This window comes from Chiroxiphia lanceolata, chromosome 3 (genome assembly GCF_009829145.1).
Source record: "Chiroxiphia lanceolata isolate bChiLan1 chromosome 3, bChiLan1.pri, whole genome shotgun sequence".
Taxonomy (NCBI): Eukaryota; Metazoa; Chordata; class Aves; order Passeriformes; family Pipridae; genus Chiroxiphia; species Chiroxiphia lanceolata.
The window spans coordinates 3,685,216-3,706,575 of record NC_045639.1 but is presented as its reverse complement, the minus strand read 5'-3'; the positions used below and the strand labels follow the sequence as shown (position 1 = coordinate 3,706,575).

The 21,360-nt window shown below is 41.5% G+C and overlaps 1 long non-coding RNA gene across 1 annotated transcript in view; it reads right to left on the bottom strand.

The window, feature by feature from the left end:
• The window catches only part of LOC116784109, a 38,888-nt gene extending 18,182 nt beyond the window's left edge, over positions 1-20,706 (bottom strand). Inside the window, exons 1-7 of the long non-coding RNA XR_004355959.1 lie at positions 20,562-20,706; positions 18,281-18,544; positions 17,241-17,311; positions 12,700-12,837; positions 11,643-11,716; positions 5,542-5,691; positions 4,809-4,913 (exon numbers count right to left, since the gene is read on the bottom strand). This is a non-coding gene — a long non-coding RNA (uncharacterized LOC116784109). The remainder of the gene's footprint in view (positions 1-4,808; positions 4,914-5,541; positions 5,692-11,642; positions 11,717-12,699; positions 12,838-17,240; positions 17,312-18,280; positions 18,545-20,561) is intronic.
• Positions 20,707-21,360: the final 654 nt, after the last annotated feature.

Below are 21,360 nucleotides of genomic sequence, written 5' to 3'. Positions count from 1 at the left end.
ATGTAAGTTTTAATACTGACAAAGACTGTTCAACATCATTTCAGGGAATAGAGAGCAAGGACCTCGCCCTCTTTTCACATCCCTTCCAAGGATTTCTCTGACAGGCTCACTTATATTAACAAAAAAGCAATGTAAGAAGTAAAGCTCACAGCTGAGATGTGAGGATTGGCACATTAGGAAAACCATTTGGAGTTGAGAATGGAAAAAGGGAGAAGTATAAATTACCTTATTATTTCTACAGCACTTCCTAGGAAAGCATCAGCCCAAGGAATGGGGACCTTGGAAGAAGAAAATGAGTGTTTTACCGGGATCGTCATCCAAGAACCACATCCTGCTTCCCTAAATAAGAGAGCCCCAAAGGTCCTGTATTCCTGGGGGACTGCACCTGACAGTGCCCTGAGCAGGACAAAAGATGCCAAATGAAATGTTCCTGGAATCTGAATCGGAATTCTTGCTGCTGGATGGGAAAGGTTTGAGTGGGACAAAAATGGACAGGATTTATCACATCCACAGAAGCACCTCCTGACCACTGAGCCCGAGGCTGTGCTGGGAATTACACAGGGCAAAATCAGTTCCCAAATTTATTATGGGAGAGATTAAGGCAGAATGGCACATTCTTATTACCAATAAGCCTCATAGCCACAGTATAATGTATTTTAATAATGACTTATCCTTGATTTCAAACTGATTTTATCCGTGTTTTTACCTTCTTCTTCAGAAAATGACTGCAGTGTGACTAATTCCCCCAGGGAAAAAGAAAAAGAATTAGGAACAGTACCTTTCAATAGGAACAGAACCTCTTAATCAATGCTTTAATGTTTTAATAAAATTTCCCTGCTATCAGGGAAATGGTGAAGTCCAGATTGAAAATATACCTTCAAGATGGTTTTCAGGAAACAAATATGCATTTTTAATGGCCTATGTGAAATTAAGGAATATGAACAGATAAAATGAAGGACACATAACACAGAGTTCTGCAATTAAGAAGGAAATCAGTGCATCTAATGTTTAGAATATAATGTAAAGAATTCCTACAGTCAGAAGTAGAAAGCTTGGAACTTCCTTGAATAAAAATTCCTAAACTATTTTAAGCTTGTATCCTCAACAAAAAGAGAATAAAAATGCAGAAAGGTGTTCCAGCCAAATGGAATAAATAAGCACGTTGAAAATAATAAATGTTAGGTATTCAGAAGGCACAAAGATGATGACAAAGAGCTCAGTTTAGGTTACTTTTTAAAGTGATAAGGAAGTGTAATAATAAAAGACTTCCCAGTAGTAAAGTTGGATTAGATCTTACAAAGCACATTAAAAGGAAGATAGAAATAAATTCTTCAACCTTTGAACAGTGAAAATAATGATGAGGGCTGCAAACAAAGCTGCATAGATATTTAAGAAATTAAGGAAAACATGGCACAGTCACCGTGCATCTGTTAACCCAGCCTGGCCGACATGCAAAGCTTAAAGAGAGATACTTCTATAAAAACAAAGATACAGAGTTTAATATAAAAAATCAAATATAATGCAACAGCAAGACCAGTCCTCTGCTCACCAGGCATTTGTCTTAGATTAGATCTACTTTATTATCTTTATTTAGAAGAATCATTTTTCTTACCAGTCGCTTCATAGGAGGAGCTGGTGAAGATGGAGACAAGGATACTCTTGTAGGATGGGCCACAGAAAGCCAGGGAAGAGACAAAATGGGAAGCATCAGGCTATGGAAAGGCTGGAATTGATTTAACTTAATAACCTTGGAAAGAAATACTGGAGAGAGGGAGGAAAGAAGGAGTGCTCATGGCACAGGTCTGGGAAAACTCAGGGGTAGATGACACAGCTTGTCTTCAAACTTCTACCTGCTGAATTTTTTTAGATTTGATACCAAGTTGCCCAGTATCATACAGCCCTTTAAGAACAAAGCCAGGTATAAAATACAATAAAAACCCCACGTTCCCTTGTGCCCCTTCTAAGTGAGATTAATTGACTATTTTTTACCAGCATGTAGATGCCTCCCAAAACAAAGTCTAAGGTTACACAAACCAGCTATGGGGTCAACACTCCTGTTTAATTTATGGAAGCAGACATTTAAGAGGCTACAAACATGCCTTGAAGGTGACCTGTTATTAGGAGGTAGAAATATTTCCTATATTTTTCATGTTTTGAATCTAAGCACACAGGAGCCTGCAGGGCGATGTTCCTGGACACTGCAATGAAATAAGGTGAGTACAAATCCTGCTCTTAGAGATGAAATAAAAGCCAGTGTTTCTGAAGCCCTACCCAGATTCAATTATTTAGGTAGTGTTAAGGAACATAATTAAAGAGCTCTGTTCAGCAGCTGATATTCCTGATTTAAGCATCACACCAGGCACAAGATAAGATTTCAGTGTTTAGAGCAATTATTCCTTTTCTAGAAGGATAAAGTGTTAAAACACACACACACACACAAACCAAAGGAGTGGTTTGAAGTGCCAGGAGGTGAGGTGACATCATCACTACAGCCCATCTGCTGGGGAGAACGTGGAGCAACAGATGATGAGACAAAATCTCTTCTGGTGTAAAAGGATTGAGTTCCACCGACTTCAGGAAATTTATCCCAACGGTCCTGTGCGTGACAGATTAAAACAATGACACACTTCACAGACTGGCAGAGGGGAAACAGGGTTAAAGCCACCAAGACTGAAGCAGCTCATTTAGAGCAGTTTATTCTTTTCCTGACAAATGTATTTGTAGATGCTAAAAATCCCAACTGTGGCGGCTTCTCACAGGAGTTAACACGCTGAAAAAAAAAGTAGGATATTTCTGCAGAGATAAGAAAGAACATATGGTCCTTATTGCCAGCTAAGGGTCCCTTTTAAAACAATTTTCCTCAATCTGATTTGCTTCCCAATTACACTAAATCCTGCCCTGATTGCTCTCACGGAGCTCTCTCAGAATTTGGCTTCCCTCGAAGATGTATTTTTCCTTCCCCTGGTTACCGCCTTTGTTATTGATTTTTAGCTAATCCCTGCAGTTCCTAGAGAAAGGTTTTGGCAGGTTTCCCTCCAGGCCTGCAGATGCCCATTTCCCTTATCCCCAGAGCATCCTTTCACCCCTCAGTTCCCAGCCCTGTCTCTGCTGTCTGGCTGTGCACACGCCCTGCCCAGGGCCAGCAGGGAGAACGTTTAATATCCTCCCTCGACCAGACAAGAAAGGCAACATCTGCCCCCCTCAGCAGAGGGTCTGCTCAGGGAACCTGTCCCACAGAAGGGCTCTGGCTGGACCCAGCTGCACAGAACTAAGGACTAAACAATCCCCCCTCGCCGTGGCAAAATGTGCCCTGTGAGAAATTTGGCCCATTTTCTCCTCGCCTTGTTGGGAGGAGATTAGACTTGTTTGAAAGACCCTTTTGACCAATGTGGCAGAACTGTAATCAGAAAAGTGCTTTCATTAACACCTCCGACAGAAGAGGTCGTGTCAGAGAAAGGGGGGGGTCTTTTGTCACAGAAATAACAGAATAAATGCTCTGTTAACAAATAGAAATCACAGCCCTGGAGACTGGGCTGCCAGCGTGTAAGCTGCATTCTGAGAACTAAATGATTGGCTAAACTGAGAAAAAAAAGCTTAAAGAAACTTTTTTTGGCTATTAATATAAAATTTTAGCTACTAATACAACATTTAGGACTAAAACCTAACTAGAGCTGCCTCTGTGAACAGCCACTGTGGTCAAAGTACTTCTTTTGGTGTAGTTTGTGGGGTTGGGCTTATTTTTGTTTGGTTGTTGTTTGGGTTTTTTTAATTGAGAAAAACATCAACCGTGAATTGCTTGGTTGGTTTTCTTAAGGCAGAGAAGGAAGATTTGGGTTATAGGTTTGGACAGAGAAATCACAGAAACAGAATCATAAACCAGTTTGGATTGGAAGGGACCTTAAAAGTCGCCTACTTCCAATGCCCCAAATTTTCCTCCAAGGGAATGGAAAATCTCAGAAACCACAAAGGAAATACAAGGATGCCAAGGCCTATTAAATATAATTAAAATATTTCTCCCCTTATTTTTAGAATTGGCAGATGGGGCATTGACAGCTCGGAATGAAGGCAGGGGGAGAAATTCTGAACAGGTACAGAGAGGAAGAGTTGTGCCTTATCCCCAAAAGTGGGGAGCAGCTCCTTTAGAAGGAGCTTCCCTAAATCCTTAGTCTCCAATTGCGGAAAAGGTACAGCGATGCTCAGGGTTCAAAGCTTCTCCCCTCCCTTCAAGCCAAGCAATCAGGAGATGGGATGACACCAACTCCAGCCCCTGGAAAGGCTGGGGCAGAGCGTGAGGCAGATCCCTGCTCCAGGGGCTGGCCGCTGCCCATCCCTCTCCGACAGCAGTCGCTGCAATCCCAGGGCTGGAGGGACGGCAGGGAAAAGGGAGCGTCGGGCTGCTCCCCCTCACACTGGGCGGGTCTATCAGGAATTTCGCCGGATTTATTCCTGCCCTGGCTTGCTCAGGTTCAGCGAGGCCGGGGCAGAGCTGGGCTGGAGTCGAGCAAACGCCGCAGCCATTCAGAGCTCCTGCTTTTGTTTTGGGATGAGGAAAACTGTTGGTTTTCCACCAGCAGGAACGGCCAAGTGCGGGCTGCTCTGTGCCTGATAACGGGGGATTAGAGTGGAGGGGAGTGGAAAGTGGGAGCTCTTTGTTTTGGGGCTAATTAAATCAATTACGTGCTTTAAGGAGGTGTAAGAACCTCTGGGTGCTACAAATGCTCAGTGGATTTTGTGCCTTTATTGCTCCACTAGACCACTCTGACAAATATTCCCATTATTCCATTGATGTCACCGCTGCAGGAAGCTACCTGATGCTGGTGTGTGCCAAGGGCTGGGCAGTGCCACCCTGGAGAGACTGTCACCAGGCGCTGAGCCAGCTGACAGAGCAGTGCAATTCCTACGGCTGCTTCCCGCTGGAATCACATGGAAAAGAAGGAAAAAAAACCCACACAGAACAAACCAAAGGCAAACCACAAAACAAACAACGCAAAACGAAGCTAAAAAAAAAAAAAAAAGGAAATCAATCCAGGAGATCAAACAGGTATTTCTCCCCACAGTAAAATTCTCTGTTAAGTTGTATAAAAAAAAAAATATTTAAGCCTTTATGACAGGATTGGAACGACAAACGGATTGAAACAACAATCACTGGTGCGTGGAGATGTTTTTGGCCGAGTGCAGTGGAGTTTTGCATTCTCCCCAAATTCTAAACCTCTGGCACTGCGGGGATTAGGAGCAGAAAGGCTGACAGATTTAACTCTTGCAGCACGAGTGGCTTCACTACAACATGACACCGATAAGGCTGAAACCCGATCCCAGCGTGACTCTCACCCCTCAGAATGCGAGTCCTTCTACTACCACATACTTTGACTTCGGGCACCGGCAGTTAAAGTGACACTTCATTTCTACAGCAATATCTGTGCGAAAAGCCTCGCAGGAGAAGAGGCTCCTGGTTTATTTATAGGCAAAACAGCTGCTTTCTGCATTCCATGATCTAGGCTGAGCTCTGCTCCAAGTCCTGAGGCAGCCTGAGTATGGAGTTACCTTGTGGGGAAGTAAAACGTGGAGCTGCTTCCCAAAGCAGTGAATGGTGCTTTTTCCACTGGATGAGACACCTCCTCTGGAGCAGCTCTGCCGGTGATTAAAGGAAACCACCGGTGAGGTGATCATTTCTGACGGTGCTGGCAGACCGGCCTGGAACAGTTTTAGAAAACAAAATCAAGTTCTCACAGCTGCTTTCCTCTCAATTTCCCTCCTGAAATGCTCACTAAATAAATATACAACAAGCAAAAGCAAATAATGGCCTCGGGTCAAATCAGCCCGTTCACGTGGAGGAGATGAAGATCTGCTCCTCACCTGCACACTGATATAACTCTGCTCATACCACCCAGATGAAGGAATTTGCTGCTGCTGTTTTCACCTACTCTATTTTTGGGTGCACATCCTGCTGTGCATCTGCAGTATAAAGCATTATGTCCTTTTATTAGTTAACACTGGGTGCATTAATGTGTATTACTACAAACAGGCATAACCCCCCCCCATATTGTTACAAATAAAACTCCCTCCTCGTGTGTAAATACAAGATCCACAAGTGCTGAGCACTTTTTCACATTCTCCACATTTGCTCTCAAGCAATAACATTCATTGCAACTACAGCTTTCCAGCCCTAAATATTTATTCTTATATGGATTCATGCTCTTAAATCATGGCATTGAAATGCCCTGCGCTTCAACCCTCTTATATTTTTATTATCCTTTTAGAGGAGTTCTGTATCATTTATTTAGATTCGTTATTGCTTTTCTCTCCAAAAAGCCACTTCATTTAATGCAGCCACCACTTCCTTCATTTTTTAATATCTATATAAATGGGGTGGGTGCCTGTGTGTTCTGACATCATTATGAGCATTTTGCCAAGCAGGAATCTGCAATTTTGCCAGTCTCATGCTGGGGGGGGGAGGGGGGAGAAATCAATGACAGATTCCAGATTGGTTTGCTCTATATGCACACAGATAAAGTCAAACATAAGCAGTTCCTTTGCCCAGGAATTCCAGCCTGGTTCCCCAGAAATCAACATAAATCAAGAAAAGGCTCAAAGATCAAGACAGAACAAGACTTCCTGCTGCTTACACAGTTTCAGAATGAATCTCCACAGCCATGAATAATCCCAAATGAACTGTCAGCACGACACACTTCCCAAAACAGAACATTTACACACACACACACACACACACACACTGGGGGAGAGAATGTGAAAGGCTGGTAATTTAGACTCTCCAAATACATTTGGGAATATTCATCAATCCACTTAAATCTGCTCTGTAGTTCACAGGGGCACAAAAACTCACACAAAGCACTAAATCCTTGCACACACTCAGGTATTCTAATATCAATTTAAATGCCCAGTTTTAATTAACCCAGGCAGGTTTAAGCACAGACAAGCCCTGCAGTGTGTTGCTGCTGAATTATTAAAGAAAGACTGAGGGGGGAAGGAACCACTAAGTTGTAACTCTTTTTTTTCTCCCTTTCTTTGCCCAAACATCCTCAGTGTAACCATACACAGAGTGTCCAAACAGGAGCTTTGCAGGGCTTTTCCTCCTCTTTGTTTTCCCTGCTTTCTCGAAAGCTGTAACAACTCCTTGGCTCTTTTTTCCTGCAGGGCTGCCAAGCTTCTATAAACGGCCTCCAAAGCTGGCAGCAGACCCACAAGTCTGGTTGCAATCCCCTGCAATATCCCTGCTTTGCCATCTATTTTTGCAGGCATTTATTTCAGAGCTTGCAAGCCAAGGGTGTTTTCCCTCTGCTTTAACTATTCCATCTTAAGGATAAATTCTTTCTGAAATGCTTCCAGCTACCCCTCAGGTGATTTATACATGAAAGAGACTTTAGGAGAGTTTAAAAAGTCAGTGTCCTGCACCCAAAATGCTGATTTATTCACGCCTCTTATCTCCCTCCTCTCACTCTCTCTCAGCCGATGTAACGAGCCACATTCCCGGTGCTTCCCTAATGCTGCACTGCTGTTCACTTCCCCTTTCAAAGGGAACATTCCCTATGTCTGTTTAGCAAGATGGCTTTTAAAAATAGGAACACAAAATCCAGTGCTGAGTTCGGGATAGTTACGGGAGACACAGCAGGTGCAAATATTCCCTTACACAGCGTTTTCTGGGGATACGACAAAGAAAAACTTCACTTGCAAAGGACTTAAAAGGGCTTTTCAGGGTAATTTTCATCCCAGTGTTTTCCAGATATGGCAACCAAAATATCTTTCACCCTGTAAGTACTAGAAAATGTTTCAGAAAGCCAAATCATACCAGACGAGACTGAGCTTCCTGAAGAGGGGCAGGAAGGTGTTTGTGTCTCCTTAATTACCTGTTGTCCCCAAACTTCCTCCTTTCATCTATTTCTTGCTGTGACAGAATTCCCAGGTGAAGATACAGAATTTAAAGACAGCAGAAATTCAATATGTGGCAATAAAATCAGAAAACCCCCACACACACCTCAGTTTAATATGTAATTTACTGAAATTTGGAGCTGGGACCAAACCCAGTCTCACATGCAGACACAGGCTTGTACTTTGGTGATGATTCAAAAAATCAACTCATGTTGTTTGTAGTCAAAAATGCCATGGAATAACTTTTCTGGGTGAGAAACACGTCATTGTTTGATTTGGATTGTTTCCCCTTCTTGCCTGATGCTGAATACATAAGAGCTATTTGGAGACCAGCTTTTAATTTTCTAGCACAGTAATTTTTGTGTGTTATTGAACTCAACACATTAACGTGGTGGTTGGCTGATCCTGCTGACCCCATTTCAAATCCAGCCAGAGTCAGTCTAAATATTTATCTGCTTTTTGCAGTTCCTTTCACACATCCACTGGATTTTTGTGTTCAGTGGCAGAACATGGAGAAAATGTTTCTTCCACCCAGAAGCAGACACAAGCTTCTGACATAAGATGGGGCTGCAGCCTCCTCTTTTAGTGAAAAGACAGGATCCAATTTTATATTTAATTGCAGGTGCACAAGCTGGGAACCCTCTGTGCTTCAATCCTGACAGGATTTCTGGCACATCCATTATCTTGGATCAGATACCCTGCCACTCGTTATCCCCAGGGCTGCAAAGCTGCAGCTCCAGGAGCCATCCCTAAACCATCTCCACTTCCCACTGATGCTCTCCTGACTGACAACTCTCCACACCATTCCTCTCCCTCAGACAGGAAACACTCCAAGTTTGCTGCAAGCAAGAGGGAATTGTTGAAAAAAAAGTAAGCTGGGAAAGGGAAAATGATTGGCTGCTGAAGTGTGAAAGCTTTTTACTGTAAAACAATAAAGGTGTCATTTTCAAATAACAAACCAGAACTTCAGAATATATTATCAATGCAACAAAAGACTACTAGAAATAAAAAAAATTAGTTTTTCAAGTGTCAGCAATGAATGCAAGTCATTCACACAGCTTTTCCTCCTAACTTGTCCCTACAGTTTTATCTTAAAAACCTCAGGAAACCTTCTCGTTCCAACATTTTAGGAGTGGGAATTAGGAATCAATTAGAGCACAATACAGCACCAAACCTAAATCCAGCTCAGCTCCATTTATTTTACACCAGATACAACAACCCTGCAAGCCAACAATTCAGAAGCAAGTTTTGGAAAGTAAGACAAGGCCTATTTGTAAACAATTATTAAACACAGCCTAATTATATAATTGTTTCCACAGTTCTCAGGAATGCAATCTGTCTTCCCAGACCTTTTTCCTCAGACTGTATCAAGCACTAAGAAGTTCTCAGTGTCCTCTTTCAAGTTTAACAAACCACACCAAAATGCTCTCAGAGCACAGTTTTTAGTGACAGAACGATTCAGGCTCAGTGATTTTTCTAGTTCCTTGTGATTAAAATATTCTGTTGAACCACCCAGAACTCAAGGAGTTTGGGAGATGCTGTTTTTCCTAATCCTGACACACAAGGCAAAGAGCCAAAAAGCTGCCTCCTCCAGGCTCCAGAAGGTCAAACAAGAATAACTGGGATAAATGCAGCCAAGATTCAGCCCTGAAATTTGGAAGTAGAAGATGTCAATCATATTATAGCACCCACCAAAAAAGCTCTCATTGCATGTCTTCAGCAGGTACAGGGGGCTCACCTTCCCTCCCAAAACATCCTGATTAAGGCAGTGGACACTCCAATTCCCAGTGCTGCAGAATTCTGGATCTGAAATCCAGCAAAGCAAATTCCTGGATACTTTAGCAGGGCTGCTCTGCTTCATGTTGGCAGCAGTGCCTGCAGTATCAGCCACTTCTCACTCTCCCTCATTCCCTTATTTGACTTTGCTGGCCCCAGCTGAAATATGGGGAATCAGAGCTTGTCTACCCAGTCCTTCCTCTCACACACATCCCCAGATTCAAGAAAACTCACAATTATTACTGCTGTTCCTATACAGAATAAGAATAAAACATGCCTGTTATGGAAATAACCTGTTCAGCATTAATTAATATACAGACAATAACCAGTAGATTGATGTTTTCTCCTTCTAACACATCTAGGAGCTCGAAAATATTTTTTTTTTTGCTAGACAGAGAGGAATCTTCCGTGTTTAAAAATAGCCCCAAAAGAAAAATACTCTGATTCCTCAGCACCAAGTGCTTAAGGCTGTTTACAAGTGATTGATAAAGCCCAGCAACCCAGCAGGACACCTTTCTGTTATTTCCAAGCCCTTAAAAACCAAAACTCTTTCAGAAGCAGCTTTTTTTTTGGTGCATTCCCTTCATCCAGCTTTTACAACCCGTTGTCATCACTTGTCCCAGACACTTGGAGAGCAGTGACACGGATGAAAAAAAGAGCAGCCACGTAAATTTAGGTGTTCAAAGTGAAATTTTGGCTGTGAGGGACCAGTACATGCTTACAGGGCTGTTTAGTATCTTTAGTGTGGGATTTATTCTGTGCCTCTATTCCATAGTCTTTCTACCCCATATAACAACTGACAGTATAAAATATTGCCCAAAACAGGTGTTATTTCAACTATTTAAAATTCCTTCAAAGACTATCCAAGTGCAACTCTCCACTTTAAACTTTACACTCCACTAATTGGTGTAAATCTCCAAATTCTGATCTTTTAACAGTCACATTTCAAGGTTTCCTCCTCCCAAGTGTTACTTTAACACCGGTAGACAAATATCCATATTTAAACTATATTGTAACAAATATATTTTTTCTCTGCCTATTTTCTCAATAACTTCTTAAAAACAAACAGAAAGAACTACACTTTAAGGATGAATAAATAAGTTATCATTATTATTACCATAAATAATATTTATACCCCACAGATGAGGGTAAAAAGCCAAATAATTTCCATGGAGAAGGAAAAGAGCTAATAGTACACTTTTCAGCACTTACCATAAACATAATTTTCCTTCTAGTAATGGAGAAAAGCAGCAGATTTCAGAGAACATAATGGAAAGCAATTTTCAAATCTGTTTTTAAATAGGAGTGATGTACACAGATACTTCTATTTGCAATCACTCCGTGTAAAAAAGCAGATCCCACTTCCCTAAAGGATCCACTTCCCCAGCTCATCTCAGTTGTACTTGGCCATACAAAGGCCAGGAACATTCCCAGTGGGTGCAGTGGAAGGGCAAAACATTTGTCTCCTCTGTCCCAGGTTCACAATTAAAGCAAATGTTGGATTTTTGGAATCATGTCTTTGTGAAACCACCTGAAAGGGATATTCCTTTCCATTTGCTTTCAGATTTAACCAGGGATCTCACTGAATAAAAAGGGAATTTCCAAAGACCATCCCTGCTGCCAGTGAAGAAAAAAGTGGAACAGGAGTTCATGTAGCTGCAGGAAGAGCTGGAGGCCAGGTGCAACTAAAACTAGTTCTAACCCACCCAAAACAGTCAGTTATAGATGGGTGAAGTGGTAGAGAAGGGCAACAAAAGTGTCAGGAAAAATAAATCTCAATGGCTACAGAAAAAGTTTTTTAAATCTAGAATTGGTCTGTGAACTTGCACAGTTCAAAAATTAAAGCAACTCTGAACTAGTTTCAAGTGTTCTCACCCAATTTCTGTTTCAGTTGTACCAGTGATTGCTGCAAGTGTTTGGAGAAAGAAAAAAAAAAAAAAAATCACACAACCTCAATAAAATGGCTCTGCATGGGTACTCACCCAGGAGCAATCAGAGTACAGGGACAGATCTCTTCAAATAAGGAGAGTGGATAATTCAAAATACATCCACCTGGCTGGAACAGGCACCGCAAACAGAAACAGGACAAGAAACACGAGGATGAGCGAACAAACAGACTCTGGAAACAGTAAAGCACCACAAAAGGAAACAGCAGATACAGGAGGGCACGGTTTTTGTTCAGAGTTTGCGTTTCTACAACGACCTTGGCTGCTGGGTGGTTTAGTAGCAGTGGCAAAATAAAAACAAAACAGGAAATTCCACAGTTGTCAGAATCAAAAATTGGACAGGAAGGGAAACGACAGAAAATCGAATGACTTTGGCAGAAATTCAAGCAGAAAAATCGAGTCCAGTTGATGTTTTCATGATTTCCTTTTAAAAATTCTCTTTGAGAGATTTTTCTTATTGCTATTTTATTTCAACAGTTTGTTGGGGGAACATCTTGCATTTATATATTTTGGCATAACACTCGGGCTTTTTATCACTTAAGAGCAGCTGCTGATACTGTGTTAGTAGTTGTGTTTCAGCATTTGGTAAGTTAGAAACTTCCAAATCTCAGTGAATTCCATCCACACCAAATCAGTGGCAGCATCCACCAACCTGAATTATTAACCTGAATTAATTTTATTTTGTGATCATGCTGATGATAATAAGCCAGCAAAGGCACTGAAAAACATCAAAGTAAAAGTAATCATCTCTGAATAATGAGGCCTCTTCCCATCACCAACTGTTGATGTTTCCTTGGGGACTGGGCAGGTGGAAGCCTAATTTTGCATTTTTTGTGTGCACTGAGAGCACTCAGTGACTTCAAAGAGGAACAGCGGGACCTACAACAGGGAGCACAGGAGGATCAATACCTGTGGAAAGCAGTGTTGGTGGATTTAAATGTAACAGGCAATAATGCAGCAGAATATTTGATGGCTGGCAAGACAAAATATGACTAAGAAAATGACCTGTGGTGTGGAACTTACTCAGTGCTTTAAGCACAAGCCTGAAGAACGTGATGAACATCTGCCTTGTTTTCCGTGTCTCAACACTTACCACAGGGTTGGCTTCACATACAATACATCCAAAAATGCTGTTCAGTGTGAGTTTTCCAAGAAATAAATTCCATGATTGCTCCTTTTTGAGCAGAGTGACCCCAGCACCAGGGGAATTGTGGTGGTTTTTTTTTTATCCCTGCCAATGAGACAGACGAGAGAAAACAAAAAAACCTGTTTCTCTGTATGCAAAATAAGAGCAGGTAGATCTAAAACGTGGCAAACCCACAAAGGCTTATCTGCAGCTAAAACATGAGATGAAGTTAAAGAGGAAACAAATAAGTAGAAATGGGAATGTTCCTGTTTGAGGGAGCCCTGGTGCCTCTGGTTTTCACCTGCCAGCTCCAGCTGTGCACAGCAATCACACACTCTCTGCTCACAGCCCGGCCCCATTGTCTCGAGGGGCTTTTGTTTAGTCTGTGGTACGTGGCTGTGTTTTAAAATAATAATAAAAGAGACCTCTGCGTTATCAGAACTCGCGCCAAGCAACTACAAAGAATTTTGATGGCTCTTTTATTCACACGGGGCTTTAATCTGCAACAATTACCTTCCTCCAGCCTGTGTGTGTTCCCTCTTTGTCACTGACAGGGAATATAAAAGCCAGGATAACTGAGATTTTGGCTACAAGCCCCTTGGATACAACCTTTCCACTGCAATGTTTAAAGCATTGGCTACTCCTGAGGTTCAATCCTCAGTCCCTCACTTGGGCAAAATGCTTATGGATCTGGAATTTTTTTTCACAATGGATTGATTGGCCCAGGAAATCAAGGCTGCTCCTTTGATTTCCTAGGCAACATGATCATATGGAGCTGACTCCACACACACCTTCAGGACATCGACCAAAAATAGTGAGAATTAGTTTTTATGTCTGTATTTCTTTCACTTCAAGATCCAGGAATATCAGGGACAATGTAAAGCATCTGGAACAGACCTACCATGCTCCAAATAATGCAGGATTCTTTGCAAAAATCTTTTTCCTATAAAATAAATCCCTGTGTTTGTGCCCACCACTGGACTCACTGCTAGAATTATTCTTTAAACAAGGTGTCACTGTATTTACTGTGTTGATGGTAACTTCTCAGGGTTTTAGGTTGTTACTAGTTTCCAACTGCATAAATAAATTAACATGAAAGGAACTGCAGCTTTAATATGAACTCTTAATATTTTTAGGCTAATAACAATGAAACCCCTCATAAATTTGGTAATATTTACCAAGACTTACCATTTCTGGACACACTACAATTCATCAAAACTCTGTAATTAATCACCTTGATGGAGATGAATCTGGCAAATGTGTGAACTGTCAGACACACCCACAGACACCTGAAAGAGAAGTTCTGTTGGTATTTTCTTTACTCCTATAAGCAATCTTTCATTTCAAGTGTTTAACTTCTTGCTAAACACCTGTAGATGTAAGATAGTGCAATAATGGAGCAGTGAGCAAATTTTAAATCAGAGCCTTCAGTTCTCCTCATCAGCAGTGAGCTGTCTTGTTTAAGTAATGGCAAACATAAAAGGTCACATCCTAAAAAAAAAATCTGTCAAAAATTTAAATTAAAGAAACATGATCTCTACAGTGAATAAAATGAGCTGTCATCATTCTAAACATAACTCAGGTTCACATTTATCACAGCCAGATTTCACTTTTTTTCCTGCAAATAATTTATTTTGGTGTTCAGAAACTCCAAATGCCGTTAAATAAAGGCAGGGAGTCTCCCTGCACGGCATCCTAAACGAATTTGAGAGCTCCTCCACGATCTAAAGCAGTTTTTTTGTCAGTCTTGATAAAAAGAGCAGGGCCAGAGAGTGGTACTCAAATTACAAACATAGTATGTGCTTCCTCCTCAGGATCCTGGAGACCAGGGGAAGTAAACACTGAATTACTGAGCTGAAAGTGAGACAAGTTCTAACAGCCTCCAGCTCTTCAGTTAAAGAGGGAGAGTCAATGGTATGAAGCACTTGAATCCACCACTTTCAGCAGGGCTTGTTTTATGTGGCACAAAGAGACTTGGATGTGGGAAAACATCCTAAATATGAAGTGGTTCTGAAAACTCTGAGGTGTCTCTCTGTGCTTAAACACATCTCAAAGTGTGACCAGTGAATGCCACTTTTGCTTGGGCCTGGGACAAAAATCAAACAGGAGAAAAAAAAAGGTTCTTTTTAAAGAAGGGATGTCAAGGTTTGAACTCTGAAATAGGGTCCCATTACAGCCAGTGTGAGATCCCACACTCACCAGACTTTAAAACAGTCCCCCAATTCTAAATTGCAGCATTAAAGTTTAGTACACTCTACTGTGTATTAATATACTCTTTTTTTTTGCAAACATAATAAATTGAATCTCTGGTTAGTATTTTTTTCGTGGAGAAACAAGGATGCTCAGCACCTGAGTGAGGAACTCTTGTACCTCATAACCTTATATCATATAACAGAAGGACCCAACCTGCAAGTGACCATTTAAACAAATATCCTTGCTTACATGTGCAGTCTCTGGAACACCAGTGGAATTTCTTCTGTGAATATGTCCCCTTAACTGATGTTTAACTAAAAGATATTAGAAATGGGAAATATTAAAACATTCAAATGCAGTTCTGGTCACAGTAAGAAGAGCTGAATTGGAAAAAACACACTGACTCCAAGTGTATTCTTCAGAGTGGTGCCCTGCATGTAATGATCACAAATATGCACCACTGGGTGTGACTGCTCATAATTCTTTTGTTTTGGTTTGTCCTTGGCTGTTCAGGGCAAAAAACACTCTAATATTCTGTGCCATTAGTCATCTCAGAGGTGACCTATCTGTTACAACAAGAAAACTCCAGCCATGCAAAAACCAGGACTGGTAAAACAACCTGGAGAGGACTGACAGCTCATGTTATAAAATATGTTTATAAACAACATGTGCTCCAGTTCTCAACGTGAAAAGGAAATTTCTCATTAGGTTTGCTGGCCAACTTTCAGAATCTCAGAGAAAGTAAACCATTAAGCAGTTAATGCAGTCATATCTATGTATAATGGACACCTCATGCCATCAGTGTTTTTTCCCCTCCACTGGACTTTATTCCCTTGTATCTTTTTCCCTGTTGTTCGAAAAGAACTAAAACAGAAGGATTTAGAGGTGATGTGCACATAAATTCACTTTCTCTCACCACAGACTTGTATATAAATGAAGAGCTAACAACAAACCCCATCTATTTTGTCAAAAACAGCAGCACTTGAGGACTGTGAGTTAAGGTTTGTTTGAATTAAGGTGATGACATCTGAAAACACTTTTTTTTTCTTCTGCTGGCTGAGATGCAACCAATTGTGTCAGAACTGTGCTGCAGTCCCAGTCAAGCAAGAGACCAAAATAAATGAACTGCAGCATAATATGAACAAGCAGCAACATTTAAAGCTGGGTGGCAAAACCTTAGAACAGATCATTTACCAGAGCAGGAGGATCCAAGAGGCCGATCAGACCGAGTACATCCATCCCACAAGAAATACATGGAATCACACAATTGCCTCAAAACTCACTTTATGTCCTGGGTCACAACATTACTTTGATGTTTAAGCAGCAGACAACCCCTTAACCTACTTTAAAAGTGCCCAGTGAAGCACGTGTTCCAGAGTGGAGAAGAGAGAGAAAATCCCAAGGCTGCTTTACCTGAAAAAAATGGATGTGGTCAAAGGCAGCACAAGCAAAAATAAGGCCCCACATCCCACATGCTCCAAGAGCATTCCCAGAACCACAGCTCCAGCCTTGCCTGCTGTTACAGCTCACCCCAAGCAGCAGGATGCTACTTGCCTTCCTCGCTGCTGTAGGAAAGGTGCTTCTCTAAATACTTTTTAAAGCCAGAGAGGAGCCAGAAGTTCCTCAGGATTCTGGATTCCCCTCCACTTCCCAGCCCCATCCCAGTGTTAGCACTGACAGCTGGTCCCTGAGCATTGAATGCAACGTTATCACACCCATCACTCAGCAGAAACAAACCTTCTCCCAGGATTTGGAGCCACGAGGCCCAAGGGGAAAGATGTTCAGAATTTTATTGTGCTCTGCTTCTTTCTTTGTTAAGCAACAGGCCCCAACCTCCCAGTCATTTCCCCTGAAGGGTGAATTCAGCAGCATGTCATCTCTTTTTTAAGGTTTAACACACTCAGATCCCAGGTCAAACACAAGCAGGTTTCAAATCAGTCAGCACTTCCCACAGCAAATTTGGTAAGAAGTTTCCCTCACGCTAAAAACCATGAAATCCTTTCCCTCCCCCCATTTTTTCCAGTAGTATCCACAACATTCCAGGCAGTTTCTTGCCTTGAGAAGTTCACAGTGCAGGCAACAAGAGGCCATGGGAGAGGCACACCCACACCAGTGGCTTGGACAAGAAACACACCCCAAAAAACCACAAAACCCCACAAGATCTGTCTGGATCTTGTGGAATTCTTTTCCACTGCATGGAGTGTTATCACTGTTGGACCCCACGTTCCTGCACAGATTCTCACCTCTCCTAGATGCTGAAATAAGGTGGGACAATTCTGTTGTGCCTCACTTTTACAAAGATGATGATTGCTCACAAGTTTCAGTCCTTATGAGTCAGGTCCATCACCTTCAGTAACTCCACTAAAACGTTCTTCACTGTGTCCTACTGTCCAGATAAAGAAATTAAAGGAGACCAAACAGGTTAATCAAACAATACAACATTAATGTGAAGAAGTGAGTGCTCACACAAGTCATTTCAGGATGGAGTTAAGGTAGTTTTGATCTCTAAATATTATTTATGTTTGGGCTGCAGTGGGAACAAGTTAAAATGTCACTTGCCTAAGGTACAAACGTCAACCCTTTCCTTAAACCAGTTAAAAAAATATTATTGAAATTTGTAAAGTCAACCAATCTTTTATAGAGGAAAAAAACCCTGTAATTCAGATACCAACCCTCCCTCTCCAATAGCACAGGGGAGTTTATGCAGTGGACTGAGACTGAGCTGCAGAGACTTGACACAATTCCTTCATCATGACAGTTCTTAAAGAAAGAAGGGGAAAAATTACCCCAGGAAAACATTCTTGCTGCACTTTGGAGATGATGTGAAATGTTATATGTTAAATGTTATACATATTTCATTTATCCAAATGAAATAGAACCTCTGAGCCTTTAGAAAGAGGTTTTCTTGCTAGAGGAGTATTAATAATGCTGAAACAGAAGCTCAAAAAGCTGTGCAAATAAACACATTGAGAGGCTTTCACATCTTCCAGCACCACACAAACACCTGAATCAAACATGAGGCAAGAACCAGCATAAATCAGGCAATAAAAATATAAAACACTGCCTCAGTTCCAACCAGATTATCACATGAAAAGTTTAAAAGGCAAATTACATTAATTTAATCTGTATCCCTCTTTCAGAATTATGTCAGGATTTCATGCCAGGATGAAAGTACTGGACCCCAAAGTGACATCATCAGAAACTGTCAGGCATTTGAGGCCAATAGTAACAATTTGTTTCAAGGAAATTCCTTGTTTAAGAAGAAAAATGCATCATATGACACAGGCAGGGGAGAGCCAAGACTTTGGTGGCTGAGAGCAGAGAGAGCACAGCTGTAATGAGAGGGAAAAGTCACCTTGGAGTGTAACACAATTCCCAGAAGAAATTCCAGAAGAAATCCATTTCCAGCGAAGAACTATATAAATATCACAGGCAAGAGAACGCCAGGACAGCAGTGGGAGAAGGTGGGAAAGGAAAATGGACTGTGAAAAGGGAAATAAGGAAATAGGGCTCAGGGATTCTTTGGTTAGATGAGGAAGAAGTTGGGAATGGTGCCTGACGTGGGGCACTGTGCCCTGAGATGTTCCTCACAGGGCCAGGGCAGACAGTGCAGCACTGCCTGAAATAAAATAAATGAATGAAGAAAAAGATTTTCTTGCTTTTGCTACTTCAGGATTCCAAATGGAAACTGGATCTAAGAAAAGGTAAATTTAGTCTTAAATAAGGGACTTCGCAGTGAAAATTACAAAGGGGGGTATAAACAAGAAAAGAAGATTTTTCTCCAGTAATTAGATATTTACCTGGATAATTCAATGAGGATTCCTCCAATCCCAGATAAATTCTTGCCTGGCCCAAATCAGAGTTCCCTTCAAGCCCTATTTGTGCCCTTCTGCGAGTGCTAAAGGGCCGCTGAAGCTGCTCCAGGTTTCAGGGACTTCCATCAGTACTCTGTTCCAAATGAGCCTCACCTGGCACTTGTGGAATAGGGGAAACAAGAACAGGGAAGAGAGGAAAAATACAGGATATTCTGAGAGAACACCATGCTGTCTCCTGCCTTACTCTGTCCTAATTACTGGAGACTTTTGCCTCCTGCCAGAATTGGATGCAAACCTGTCAGCTGGGAACTGGATGTGTACAGCAACCCTAAAAATCTCCAAAAAACAGTTTCCAAAGTCAGGGTAGAGCAGAGTGATCCAGAATTGTCACATGGAAGGGTATCTCTTCACAAAGCTCATCTCCTGTAGATATTTGTGATTCTTCAGTGTAGTGAACTAAAATGAAGTTTTAAAATTACCAAAAGGAATTATCAAGTTGGAGGAGAATTCCTGCAAGCTCCTTCCATAATGTCCCAGTTTTCAGTCAATTCTGTGGCCCTCCAAGCACTTGGAAATCAAGATATTTATTTAAAAATAAATCTGACTAGGTTGACTTTACTCACTGATACTCTCACACTTAAATACTCACAAGCACCAAGTTTTCTTTATCAGAATATTTTATGGCTCCAGTTCAGTTCCCAGTTTTCCTGGTACCTTATATTTAGGTTAGTTCCTCCTCTTCATTTGAATGAAATCACACATCTGGCACTCTCTAGGCATTAACATACCTTTCCTCTTCACCCTTGTTCTACTGTTTCCTCTGGAGCCACCACAAACACTTCTTCTTTAGTGTAACTCTACATAATTTTAATAAGAAAAAAAAGTCCCTCCATGTCAAATTTCAGGAATAATTGTAGCTGCAAACAATTAGAAATTGAGCTATTTAAAAAAATAATCAGCAAATAAATTCTTAATGTATTTGCGATGCGATCACAAAAAGCACCAAATTGTTCCTTGTTGAAAAAAAAAAAAACTTATCTACCAAACATTTGTATCTTAAAACAATTCCAGACATGTGACACTGTGCAAAGAAAAAAAAGCATTAATAGTTATCTACCAAGGCTGAGCTCTGTTTTTCCAAGTGTTCCAGTGACCACCAAGAGATCTTAAATTTCTTATTGGGAGAAAAAAGTCAATTTTCTTAAAAAAAAAAATGGACTTCTGCACAGAAATCACTTGAGCAAAATTAGAGATACAGTGTCTAGAATCGGCATAAAAATGTTCAATTCATTTGCTCGGTCCAGATCTTTGTTTTGGTGAAAAGAAATTAATTTTATGTGAGGAATAAATCCCTAACAACTCTTAAATCAACAGCAGAGCCAGGAGACAGCGAGGTACAACAGCAGTGCCAACACTCCTTCCCAGGAAGGACACCTGACATGCAGATTAGTCCCACCAGGAATGTTTTATTGATCACAGCCTGTCATATGACAGTCCCTCTGCTATTTATGTACAATTAGCATCAAGTTTCATCCTGGGCTATTGCCACTTTGGATTTAATTTTACTTGGATCTGACTGCTCCTGAATGCTTCTTCTGCACTTGCATCCCTTGGTGTGAGAGCTGTTTTCTCCTGGAATTGCTGGGATATGTTTTCAATGCTGCAGTTTTTAATTTGTGCCTTAAATCCAGTGTTTTCAAACATCACCAGTCCCGGGTTTAATCACATGTCGGGCAAGAGCACAGACATGGACTGGGATTAAGGGGTTTTTTTAGCTTTTCACCCCGAAGCGAAGGGAATGCTTTGCAGTGATAATCTCACCTGTGTTCCAGCAGCTCAGGAGGAAGGAAAGCTCCCCCCGGCAGACCCAGGAGTGATCTCAGCACAAAATGATGTGGGTGGATCGGGCGGCTCTCGCTTAAAATGCAGGGACCGGCCCCCGACCGGGAAAGCGCTTTCTCCTGGGATTGTCGTGTTGTCCTGTGTTGGAAAGAGAGGGGGCAGTGAAGCCCCACAGGGAGCAGTTTAGATTTGAAGAACAACATTTTATGGTGCATTTTAACAGCAAAAAAACCCCGAAAACCCACACCAAAATTCACACCAAACTCCACGGGTGGGGATCAAACATTACAATTAACAGCAAAGTTCCAACTGGCACCAGCTAAAGAGGAGACAGAGCCCAGGCTTTGCTCCTTCCCAGTGCCAGGGGGAGTTAACCAGGATGCTTTGAATCACTACCTCCTCCACAAGGCTTTTGGAAATGTAGGGTTTATCAATGCAGGACATGCCTGACCTTCCTTTTTCCTCCACTGTCCCACAGCAAAGTTTGGGGGTGTTTAGAACCCCCCTGTGACACAACAGGCCCAGGGGACAGGGGTCACATTGCAATCTAACCACACACTGGGGTTGGCAGGATAGGGGACTAATAGTTTGTATTCCTACAGGAAGGTCAAACATCATGAATCCACTTGGAATTTCCTAGAATCATAAAATCATTTAGGCTGGAAAAGGCCTCCAAGATCATTTAGTCCAACCCAGCACTGCCAAGTCCACCACTAAACCATGTCCCTATTTCCACATCACTGTGATGAAATTGCTAAAGAAGAGGTAGGGAAGAGAA